The sequence below is a fragment of the Ischnura elegans genome, chromosome 6 (assembly GCF_921293095.1).
Source record: "Ischnura elegans chromosome 6, ioIscEleg1.1, whole genome shotgun sequence".
Classification (NCBI taxonomy): Eukaryota; Metazoa; Arthropoda; class Insecta; order Odonata; family Coenagrionidae; genus Ischnura; species Ischnura elegans.
This window is the reverse complement of record NC_060251.1, coordinates 78,891,497-78,902,191: the sequence shown is the minus strand read 5'-3', so window position 1 is coordinate 78,902,191 and position 10,695 is coordinate 78,891,497. Positions and strand designations below refer to the sequence as shown.

Genomic DNA, 10,695 nt, shown 5'->3' with positions numbered 1-10,695 from the left:
AGGAAACAGTTATGATGCGCTGTAGGTGTCGCCGCATTCTGCCGAAGCTATTCTAGTGCGTGCCTACCTGTGACCCATGCCGTGTCTTTTTAAGACTACCTGTGGATCCCCGAGCGGTCTCGCTTTGAGATTATGTATGCACGGCCAATCCCTCTTCGTTTTTCCTCCTCGCTTCCGTGCCCTCTCTTCCCCACCTTCACCTTCCCCTATTGTTACCCCACTCCGTATTCCGTAGCCGTGCCTGGGCCTCCCCAACTCCCATCCTCCCCACACCCCACTTTCTTTGCGCACGGCACCATCTTTCTCCCGCTTCGCAAGACACCTGACCGCCAAACAGCCGGCTTCCAGGGCATTGTCGGTCGGCTTTTACCTTTGCTCTGCACCTCATCACAACGTGCCGGACACCTACTGCCGTGAAAGGTGAGGGAAAAGTTGCATTCAACGCAGGGATTGTTTTGTGTTTCCTCAGTGCAATTCTCGGCGAATATTCCGCTGTATTTTTTCTGTCTTTACTTGTTCGTTCGGTGGAAAATGTCCTGTTTTATTTTCGAAGGAACTTGATGATGAGTGTGAACCATCGTGTGATTGTGTTTTCTTGGTGGTACGCTGGCGTTGAAATTGCTGTTGAGCATCTTAGTGATGAAATAACGCGTTTCTTGAAGAGGATGAAGGTTGATCTTTTAGAATTCGAGTTTCATTCGCAGTAATTTGATTTGTTTGCGTTAATGTTGTCGAAGTTTGTTGCCTAAGGGTCGTGTGCTATCATATCGTAGGTGAGATGGGTTCGCTGTGATGAAGTGACTTATGTGTGTCGATAATTTTATCTCGATCTTGGAGACTCGGTGTCGAGAGATCTTGGTACAGCGCTCAGCACCCCCTCTGAAGTCCTCAGAGTCGGCGTGTTTACATTCAATGTTTCATGGCGGGAATGCAGTCGAGTGTCCATGGGCTCCGCTGGACGGAGGGCGTATTGCATTAACACCTTGAAGCCTCGGTAGTCGCGCTTAGCGATAGTACGTAACTGTCGCATTGAAATAATAAGTTACACTGGGATATCGTTGATGAACAAAAGAGCAATGGCGTAACTATGGGGAGGATGTCTGAGTCTTTGGCAGTGGCGGATACAGATGGGGGGCGCAGGGGGAGAGCGCCCCCCCCTTGCGGGTCCGCCTGTATTGCCGAACATTGCAAAACCACAATTGTAGCTTTTTTATATCATAAGATGGCATTGTCATTTACATGTTTATAATCACTTTAAATAAAATTTTCATATACTTTGCCTATGACTTGATCATGTTTTATTACGATAAAAGTAAAGACAACTCAAGATATGTTGCGCCCCCCCCTTGAGTTTTTTTCTGTATCCGCCACTGGTCTTTGGAGGGGATAGATCCCCCCCAAAGCCTCAGAAAAATAAAAATATTTAAACTATTGTGTAGTTTTTGACATTTTATAGCTGCATCTGCTTAAAGCTAAATTTGTTCTGCCAAAATTATGTAAAATATATTTCCAAGCATTTCAATTTTCCCGGACCCTCTTTGCCTGAGGGTAGAGGGGGGTCGCCACCCCAGGCCATCCCATCCCACCCAAACCATATTCCTAGTCACGCCACTGCAAAAGAGAATATATTTATTAATCCATCCAGGCCTAATTTTTAGTGGCCAATTAATCACGTATGAGGTGCTTCGCCGTAGGTACGGGGGTTGTGTCTGCGGATTAACCCCCTGTCCCCCTAAATTCTTGGGAGTTAATGAAGTTATGGGAGTTCGTTCCCCTTCGAGTAACCTCCCCCTGAAATGCAACCCCTACTCGGGTGGATCCCCTCAAAAATGTTCTGGCTATTACTATCCTTATTTGTATCCTGGTTAACTATTCGTCTTTAAAATTATTACGTTGAAATTGACAGGAAAAAAGTAAAAATCAAAATTAGTGTTTATTTTACTGAAATTGTAAATGTAGAAAGTTTTACTTCAAAAAGTTAAACTGAAAAAAAACACTAAACGTGGAATTAAGAGGGCTAAATGATACCAATCCCTTCTATATGCTCGCACGTATAGGTACTGTTCCGTATATAAATGATTGAAGCAATTATGGTTGGTCAGGGGCGGAACAGGATTTTGTTCTGAGGGGGGGGGGGGCACAAGGATACCTCGTAATACAAAACGAACGCAATGATGATGGGACCGTAAAAAAATCTTGCATATATTTTTAGGGTCTGAGGGGGGGCACATGCCCCCCCCCCCCCTAGACCCTCCTACGTGGTTGATCGTACAAATTGTCATTGCACTCATTCAATCTTGTTTCTTGTGGTCACGCTGTGAATTTTCTTTAAATGAAAGTGTAAATGAACTCGTACGAGTGTGATAATTCCATCCGAACCAAAAATTTGGGTAGAGTCGATTGATTTCGAAATAATTCGTGCGGATGCAACGCAAAAGAGGTGATCATTTTTAAACTTATATAGGGATGAATGTCTATATTTTTCCGAAGAAAGTTATATTTTTACTCGCTTACTATTTCGTTTCCCTGGACATTATTTATCTATCTCGATCTTTAATTTCAGCGTATTTTTATATTTTGTTCCTTGCCTTCGGAATATGCAGAGGTATGAAAATTTCTTAATTGTTTCTTCACTAGTGATCTCGATTCCCGCTTAGTCATCATCACCCCTCTCTGTATCACGGTTTTCAGCATTCCCTCGACGCCGTGTACTCGCTCCATCCCAACCCTGTTTTTCCTTATTTCTGCTAGAATTTTCGTCTCCTTGCTGACTATGTCTAGGACTTCGTCGTTCCTCCTCCTCTCCGTCCGCTTCACTTTCCCATGCTTCTCCGCTCCTACATCTCGGATCAGGTATTGACAAATATCATATTCTCTTCCTTCCTCTCGCTTGTTTTCCCAACATTCTACCCTCTAACACTGTTTTCAATATCTCTTCCCTGCTAAGTACTCGCTCCGCCCATACCTACCTTTTGTGTCCTCCGCATCTCATCTATAATCTGCGTCTCCTCACCCACCAAGTCCAGCACTTCGTCGTTCCGCCTCCTCTCCGTCCATCTCACCTTCTCCTTTCTCATTCACTCCCACATCTCGAGCGTCTTCATTCTTCTCTCACCCTTCTTCTTTTCCATCCACATTTCCACTCTTTAACAGAGTAAAGGTCCATACCAGTCATCACCATCTCTTTCCTTACACTCCACTCTAGCGAACCTGTCATTCTGGTAACCTGATTGTTGTGTCTGTATTCCTTTAATGTGCCACCCAAATACTAACTTGCTCACCCGCTCAAATTTGGTATCGGCTACATTTGATGTTAATACTCTACTTTCTATGTCTCTCGAAACTTGGCCAGCAGGTATTAATTAATTGTTAAAAACAAATATGTATGAATCTATGGAGAAAATTTGCCCCGAATTATGGCCTTTTTTCCGGGGCTAGGTGTGTGGAGGGCGTATCTTATCGATTATTGGTCATGGGATATTATCCTTCCATCCGCCGATCGTAATTGTTTCACTAAACATAATGAATAGTAATCGAGCGCAACTATGCGTGTTAAAATAATATATTTTTCAGCAAAATTTTATTTCTTATTCATTAACTCATTTTCCTCGTTCCAATTTTGTACTAATTCGAGCGAAAATAATGCTATGGCTAATGCCTTATTCTATGTAATGATGAGCCATATGAATCCTTTTGTCAGAATTGTAGTAATTAGTTTTCTTTCATCCAAAGTTTTGACCCAATTAATGAATGGAGGTGAGCAGTGATATCCTAGTACGTGCATTCATAGATATATCCTGTTTTCAATCTGTAGACACGGAGAAGGAAACAGGAGGGGAGACGTACGAAAAGAAAAGGAAACGTGGCGGTTCATGATGTGGTGGGTGAATAGAGGGAACTTCTAAGGCAGGGGCCGATAAAGATTTTTTTTGGGGAGGGGGTCATTACCTACCTTGGTGGTATGTAGTACCTCGCAGGGAAAATGCGTCTGTGGTCTGATATGAGTCGACAAGTGACTTTTAAATATTCCTCAATTTACTCCTAAACAATGTTAGTTTAGCGGATGAAATAAAAGCTTAAACTGGAGACCCAATTTTAAAAAATCCCTCTTTTTAATTTTTTCAGGAATTACAGGGCGGGGGGAAAGGGCAACCGCCCCCGTAATTATTGGTTGAAATAGAAAAGTCTTTATTGAGAGAATGAAATGAAAAAGCCCTTACTGTGGATTGAGTAGGAAATTTGTTAGGTGGGTGAAAGTGCAGGCTTGGATGATTCGGAAAATTTTCCCTCTTCAACTAGTAGAATATCTTTGATAATGCTAGGTAATGATACACAGCGCATTTGACTGTCCTTAGTGTTTCTGTAGACGGTAACTTTAAAATTTAAGTTAACAATCCACTTATGGATTATATCATGCATCATTAGCGCAAAAAATCTTGTCCTATGACTTCTAAAACTGATCTTACGGGAGCATTAATGTTTCTTTCGATAATGTCAGCCGTTCCTAATAAGTCGAATCATTCTTATAGGTCCAGCTGCAGTTTCTTGGTAGGTGAATAGCGAGTAATTAATCAATTTCTTTCCCTTTCTTGGTCATGTCCTCATTTCTGTGACAGGTCTCGGATTACTAGAAAATACCCTGATTATATTTGATTTATAACATCCTTATAAAACAAACCAGGTGTCTATTGGACAATGAATTTGCCTCAGTGAGCATGGTCCAGGGATACTTTTCCGGTTTGAAAAAATACCTCAAACGCGCGTGATGGCCTGATGAAAACAGTCTTAGAAGAACAGGTGGAAAGGAAAGATACGGCTCCGAATGAGTTTAATTGGATAGGTTACAAAGGACGTAAAAGAGAAGAAATCCGTCACTTTGAAAAGGCTTGAATATAGGAGAGCGGAATGGAGAGCTTCGTCTAACCAATATTAGGGTTGTTGACTTGTGATGATGAAACATTTTAGCGATTTTGAGACTTACAGTAGTTGAAAAATACTTCTTTTTCTCTGCATAACTTCAGCGCGGCCGTTTAAAAATTGTTTATTTCTCTTTCTCCGATGGGTTGCCGTCCTTTCTTCCCCCTGTAAGTTCGTGATAGAAAGAATGATGCTGAGGAAGAGAAGAGGGTTAATGGATAGATTGAAGAGTTATTGGAACTATGCGCGGGATCGGATTGTTGAGGTGACTAGAATGTTGGCTTCCCTTTTTGCGGGCTAGTACCCAAATCCGGGCAGTAGTTTGGATTTTTAGTGTGGTCCCTGGTCTTTATTGAGTGCTAGGTGGTGGGCACTTAATTGTAATCTGTGACGGATCTATTGGGTGGGGGCTAAGGGGGCTATAGCCCTTTGGCCTTAAATAGGCCTTTGGGTATCCAATTTACACAAGATAGAATGGTAATTTTTTTCCGACCCCCACTACTGCTGGAATTTTAACCCCCACTTAGCCCCCCCCCCCACTGTCCCTATCCTGGATCCTCCACTGATGGTATGGTATTATAGGAGGCGACCGATAGCTAGGGTCATTTGCGCCATGAGGGAAAGGTGGAGAGAAACCTGGCATCGGCCTGTTTTTAAAGAGAGCCGCTAAGAGGACCATGGCTTAACGTCCCATCCGCGGACGGGCTGCTGCGCTTGAAGTGCCCTCCACAGAGCTCTCAAGTATGAATTGCAGCCTCTGAAAAATCTCTGCCACCGCCGTGATTGAAACCGGACCATCTGGGTGGGATGCCAGCACTCAAGCCACCACACCAGCCCGATCTCCGTGGGCACTTGAGGTACAGCCCCAGTCGCATGGGATACTAGGCCGTGGCCCCCCTTAATGCCAATGCCGGGTTACCCTCCAGTCTCCACCCTATCTTCATGGCCCAAAAGCCGGCCTCGGTGGCGATGGGGTTAAGTCCTCGCCTCCCAAACCGTAGGTCGCGGGTTCAAATCTCGCCTGGGTAGGTGGTCCTTATCCAGGGCATGGATGTTTGTGTCGTGCTTTGTTAATTCCTCCGTTGTAAAGGTTTCTATGCGCTGTTTACGGGGAAGATGAAAATAAAATAAATGAACTAAGCTGTCGGCGACGTCCTTCGAATACCATGCCATAAATACGTGGAGGGATTGGAGTTGAGCGTTGATCAGAAATAAGATAGGTGTGCAGTGGCAATGCCAGTAATTTCGTTCGGGGGGTCTAAAATTAGGGGGAAAATAAAAAAAGCAGAGTGCTACGTATAGGGCCTTAGACTAATTTTATCACTTTTCACAATAAAAAAACTCTATTTGTCAAAGAAATATTTTTTAAATTCATGATTTTTCAGTATTTTGTTTTGTTTTATGAAGCAAAGTAATTGTGTTTTTATATTTCGGGGGGAAGGATTCGGAGCCCCCCGAAGTTCCCCGGGCTACGCCGCTGTAGGTGTGTCATCTCCATTTTAAACTTTACTTCATCGATAGATTAACAGTAATGATGATGTCGATAATATTATTGCTGTTAGAGTATTCTACCAGTTAAGGTAGGTTTATATGGGTCATTTTGCCTATCTCCCTGTGCTGTCTCCCCTCTCAGCTTGGACTTCCTTCGTCAGTGAACAATAAGGCCTATTCCCTTTCTTTGTATCTAAAAATCCTATCTTGTTCCTTCTTTTCCGTGGCTCACCGACATCAATCCCTGTTAACATAATTAACACTGTTTTTAACATTCCCTCCCCGCTTAGTTCTCGTTCCATTCAAACCTTCCATTCAAGTCTTTTCCTTATCTCAAGCTTCCTCTCGTCATCCACCATGTCCAGCACTTCGTCGTTCCTTTTCCCTTCCGTCCGCTCCACCTTCTCCATTCCTCTCCACACCTACATCTCTTAACGCCTTCGGTCCTTCCCGTGCTCCTTCCGACCTTGTATCCGTATCAGTGTGCACTACACTCCAGGCCAGACTCGTCACTAGCCTTTTCTTGAAACTCTTGCTCAACCATTGCACTACTTTTACGCTATTATCATATAATACAATCTTCGAATTTCAATTCAAATTTTGCGCTAGCCGGTGAAACTACAGTTTGACTCCAGAACTCAAAAGAAAAACCCCAGAACTTACATTTGGAGTATGATTCTCTACGGAAGTGAGGCATGGACAATGACAGCTGCGGATAAATCAAGGGTAAAGGCCTTCGAAATGTGGTGCTACAAAAGAATGATGAGGATCAAGTGTAAGATTAGGAGAGAAGAGAAGCCTCATGAAAACCTTGGCAAGAAGACGGAGCAACCTTATAGGCCACGTCTTGAGACATGATGGCCTGATGAAGACAATCGTCGAGGGACAAGTAGATGGCAAGAACGGAGAAGGAAGACCTCTAACAAAATATATAGAACAGGTTAAGAAGGATGTGAAAGAGAAGAAATACGAAGGTGTGAAAAGATTAGCTGATAGAAGAATTGAGTGGAGAGCGGTGTTGAACCAATCTTAGGATTATTGACCAGTGATGATGATGATGAAACTTGTATTTTACTTCCGCCTAGTCCCTATTCTTCCTTTCTAATTAAGTTTCAATCAACGGTTCATAACTGTGGATTTAGTGTCGCGTGGCTTCTTACGGCGTGTTTGGCCTGGTCGCTGACCTCCTCACCCCTCTCAGATTGGATCACGTGCCGTTTCCCATCCCTCCTCTTCGCATATGAATTCCTTTCCATTTTCTATTGTTTTCTTTTCAATCCTTCCTGTTTCAAATAATCTATTCTTCTATACTATCTATTTAGTATTCCAATGCCTAACGTATTCTTGGTGCCTCAAAAGCGCCTATTTGCAGTATAGTTAAGCCTTTCTAGCCATATCGCTGTTGTGTAATATTTTATACTTTGAATTCTAAATAATAGTTCCTGTAAGTCAATCTCTAATTATCGTCAACACGCTTAGGAGAATGTGTTCTCATGTTTCTATTTGTCCTTGATTTGAGTTTTTTTAAAATTAGTCATTAACATTATTGCTTGTTTGTTATCTCCAAATACAGTCCAAGCTTTTTTACATCCAGTTAGTAATCTTAATGATTTATGTGTAACTGTCCCTATTTTCGTCATAATATACTTCCATTCTCTGCTCTCCATGAAGACTCGTTTGAATCCCAAGGCCGGGCCATATCGTTAAATAAATGCGCTCAGTCTTTCATTGAAGGTTTTCGAGAGTGTTACAATATTTTTTTCGTAGTCTTTTATTTCTTTAACCTTAAATTTCATTGTAGGTGTGACACAGTGGCGTAACTATGAGGGGATAGATCCACCCCCCCCCAAAGCCTCGGAAAAATAAAAATATTTTAGTTTTGATTTATAATAACAGCGTCTGCTAAAAGTTAAATTTTAAGTGCCAAAATTATGTAAAGTATATTTCCAGGCATGTCATTTTTCAGAAATTTTCCCAGAATCTCGTTGCCTGGGGAGGGGGGTCCCGTTCCCCTCCACCCCCCCCCCCCCACAGCATATCCCTAGTTACGCCAATGGTGTGACATAAGTATTTTTAAAGGCATTCTCCCGGTGAGGTTAGGTTTATATGGATCATTTTGCGAGTCAACCCTACCTAAAACCCCTCCCACAATGAATTTCCCTATTTCATTTACAATAAGAACTATTACCCTTCATTCTATCCTTGAAACTTATTTTTCTCATCTCATTTCTTCTGGTTCATGCACGTACTATCCTTCCCTCAAAACACGGCTTTAGATCCGCTACATACCCCAGAAAGAATACATCAGAAAGTTAACTAGCCTTTTCTTCGATATTTTACCCAGCGTTTCCGTCATCAGCTCCTCCTTATTTATTGGCGTCTCTTTTCTGACGCAATTTCTTTCCTTACATTGATGGAAGAGAGCCCATTGATTGTCTAACATAGAACTATTATTTATCAACTTTATGGATAATAATTGTTCGCATTATGAATACTCTTCACCTGCTTTTTAAAGAAAACAAAACTTCATACCATGTTCTTTAATTCTGATTTTAACATATTGTGTATTTTGTGGAGTATGCGTAATCCTTACTCTGTCGATGGTACTGTATTTTTCGCTTCATATTACTCGTTTGAAAATTATGTTATCATGCTGAAATGTTAAGGGCATATTGAGAAAACCCTTGTTAATATTTTCCAGTATCTCAAATATAAAAGTTATTCATCTGAGAAGAGTCTTAGGCGAGATTTTCAAAGTATAGGAACAGCTAAATCTTGACTGGGATCTACTATATATACGCGATGGGGGTTGTGCTTGACACTAATCGGAATTATTCCGTACGGATTTAATTCCGAGTGGCTGATTCCGATTGGCTGGGAACGCGATCGGAATGTGTTGTATTTAAAATTTTCATTCCGGCGACGATATGAGGCATCGTAGAGAGTCGGCGCGGCGGTGCGAAAATTTTCACAATAATTTCCGATTGCGTTGCCAACGAATCGGAATAAACCATTCGGAATGAAAATGATCGGAATAATTCCGATCAGTGCCAAGCACATCCCCCCTTGATATTTCAAAATGATTCCAAAAATTTTAAAGGAGCAATCCGTTACAAAAAAATACCGGTCGAGCCGGAAAGATGCGTTCGCTTGAAAGCATTTACGAAGAATAGCTATATTCGTTATGAATTCAATGTGTTAGGAATACAATGAGTCGGCGCACAGTTACCCAACGTGATCTGATTTAATGCGGTGACCTCTTAAGAAGAACGTTGATCACTCTCACTGTGACCTTTTGATTGAACATCGCGATGTTGCCTTTGTAGCCTGTTCGGGCAATGTGGAATTATGTCACTTTCATTAATATCGCCTCTACTTGCGCTTCTTATGGATTGTGAATATAAATTATGCACATCAATAATATGAAAGAGTACAAAACTCTCTCGAATGGTCTGTAGAGCAAGGAACAAGAGGCTTCCCATGAAAGTGCATGTTCACAAATTTGAGCTGGCGGAAAAATACAATTATTTGGGCTGCACATCAGTGGTGAACGGTTAAAAAAATATTCTTCCAACGGTAACACCATTTTTACATTCAATATACAAAAGATAAATAAGGTCACTTCACGTATGATACGCATCAATATGACAGCAAGAACTATAAATGTGCAGTGAAGAAAAACAATAATAATGAAAAGTGGGCATATTATGCAAAAATCAAAAACATCTAATAATGGGACGGATATTAACAGAAAGATAGTTTTAACGGTTTAACAGCAGGAAGGATATGTATAAATATGACCATAATAAACTGTATGTGCTATAACAAACATAAGAAAAAAATGAAACTACTTTATAATAGGAAGGGACTAATATCGATATTTAATAATAGTAAACTCAGTGCAATAAGATGTAAAGATCACAACAATAGTAACAATTTACAGCAAGTTATAATTTTAGCAACGATAGTAAGTAGTTACAGATAGCAAAATAACAAAAGCAACTTAAAGCGGTAAGCAGGGACACAAATGCAATTGGAAGAGGGTATAGTAGAAAGGGGGTAACAGCCTAACAGGTGGCCCGGGTACCCCCGAAACGAAGAAATTTTTTCGTCTACAGCGAGGAATCGCTGGGCATTCTCCGCAACTACTTATTCTATTGTATATTCCGATTTTTATAAAGTTCACATATTATATTTTAACATGGGACATATCACCGCAATTCAACAAGCCCTTGATCCTTAGGATCATAGTCTTTGATTAAAATTTCGGTGTGGGTATATTAACCT

At 41.4% G+C, this 10,695-nt stretch overlaps 1 protein-coding gene across 1 annotated transcript in view; it reads left to right on the top strand.

The window, feature by feature from the left end:
• The first annotated feature begins 316 nt into the window (after positions 1-316).
• LOC124161039 (cysteine-rich protein 1-like) overlaps positions 317-10,695 on the top strand; it is a 115,607-nt gene continuing 105,228 nt past the window's right edge. Inside the window, exon 1 of the mRNA XM_046537186.1 lies at positions 317-420. The gene's annotated coding sequence lies outside the window, so the exon portion shown is untranslated. The remainder of the gene's footprint in view (positions 421-10,695) is intronic.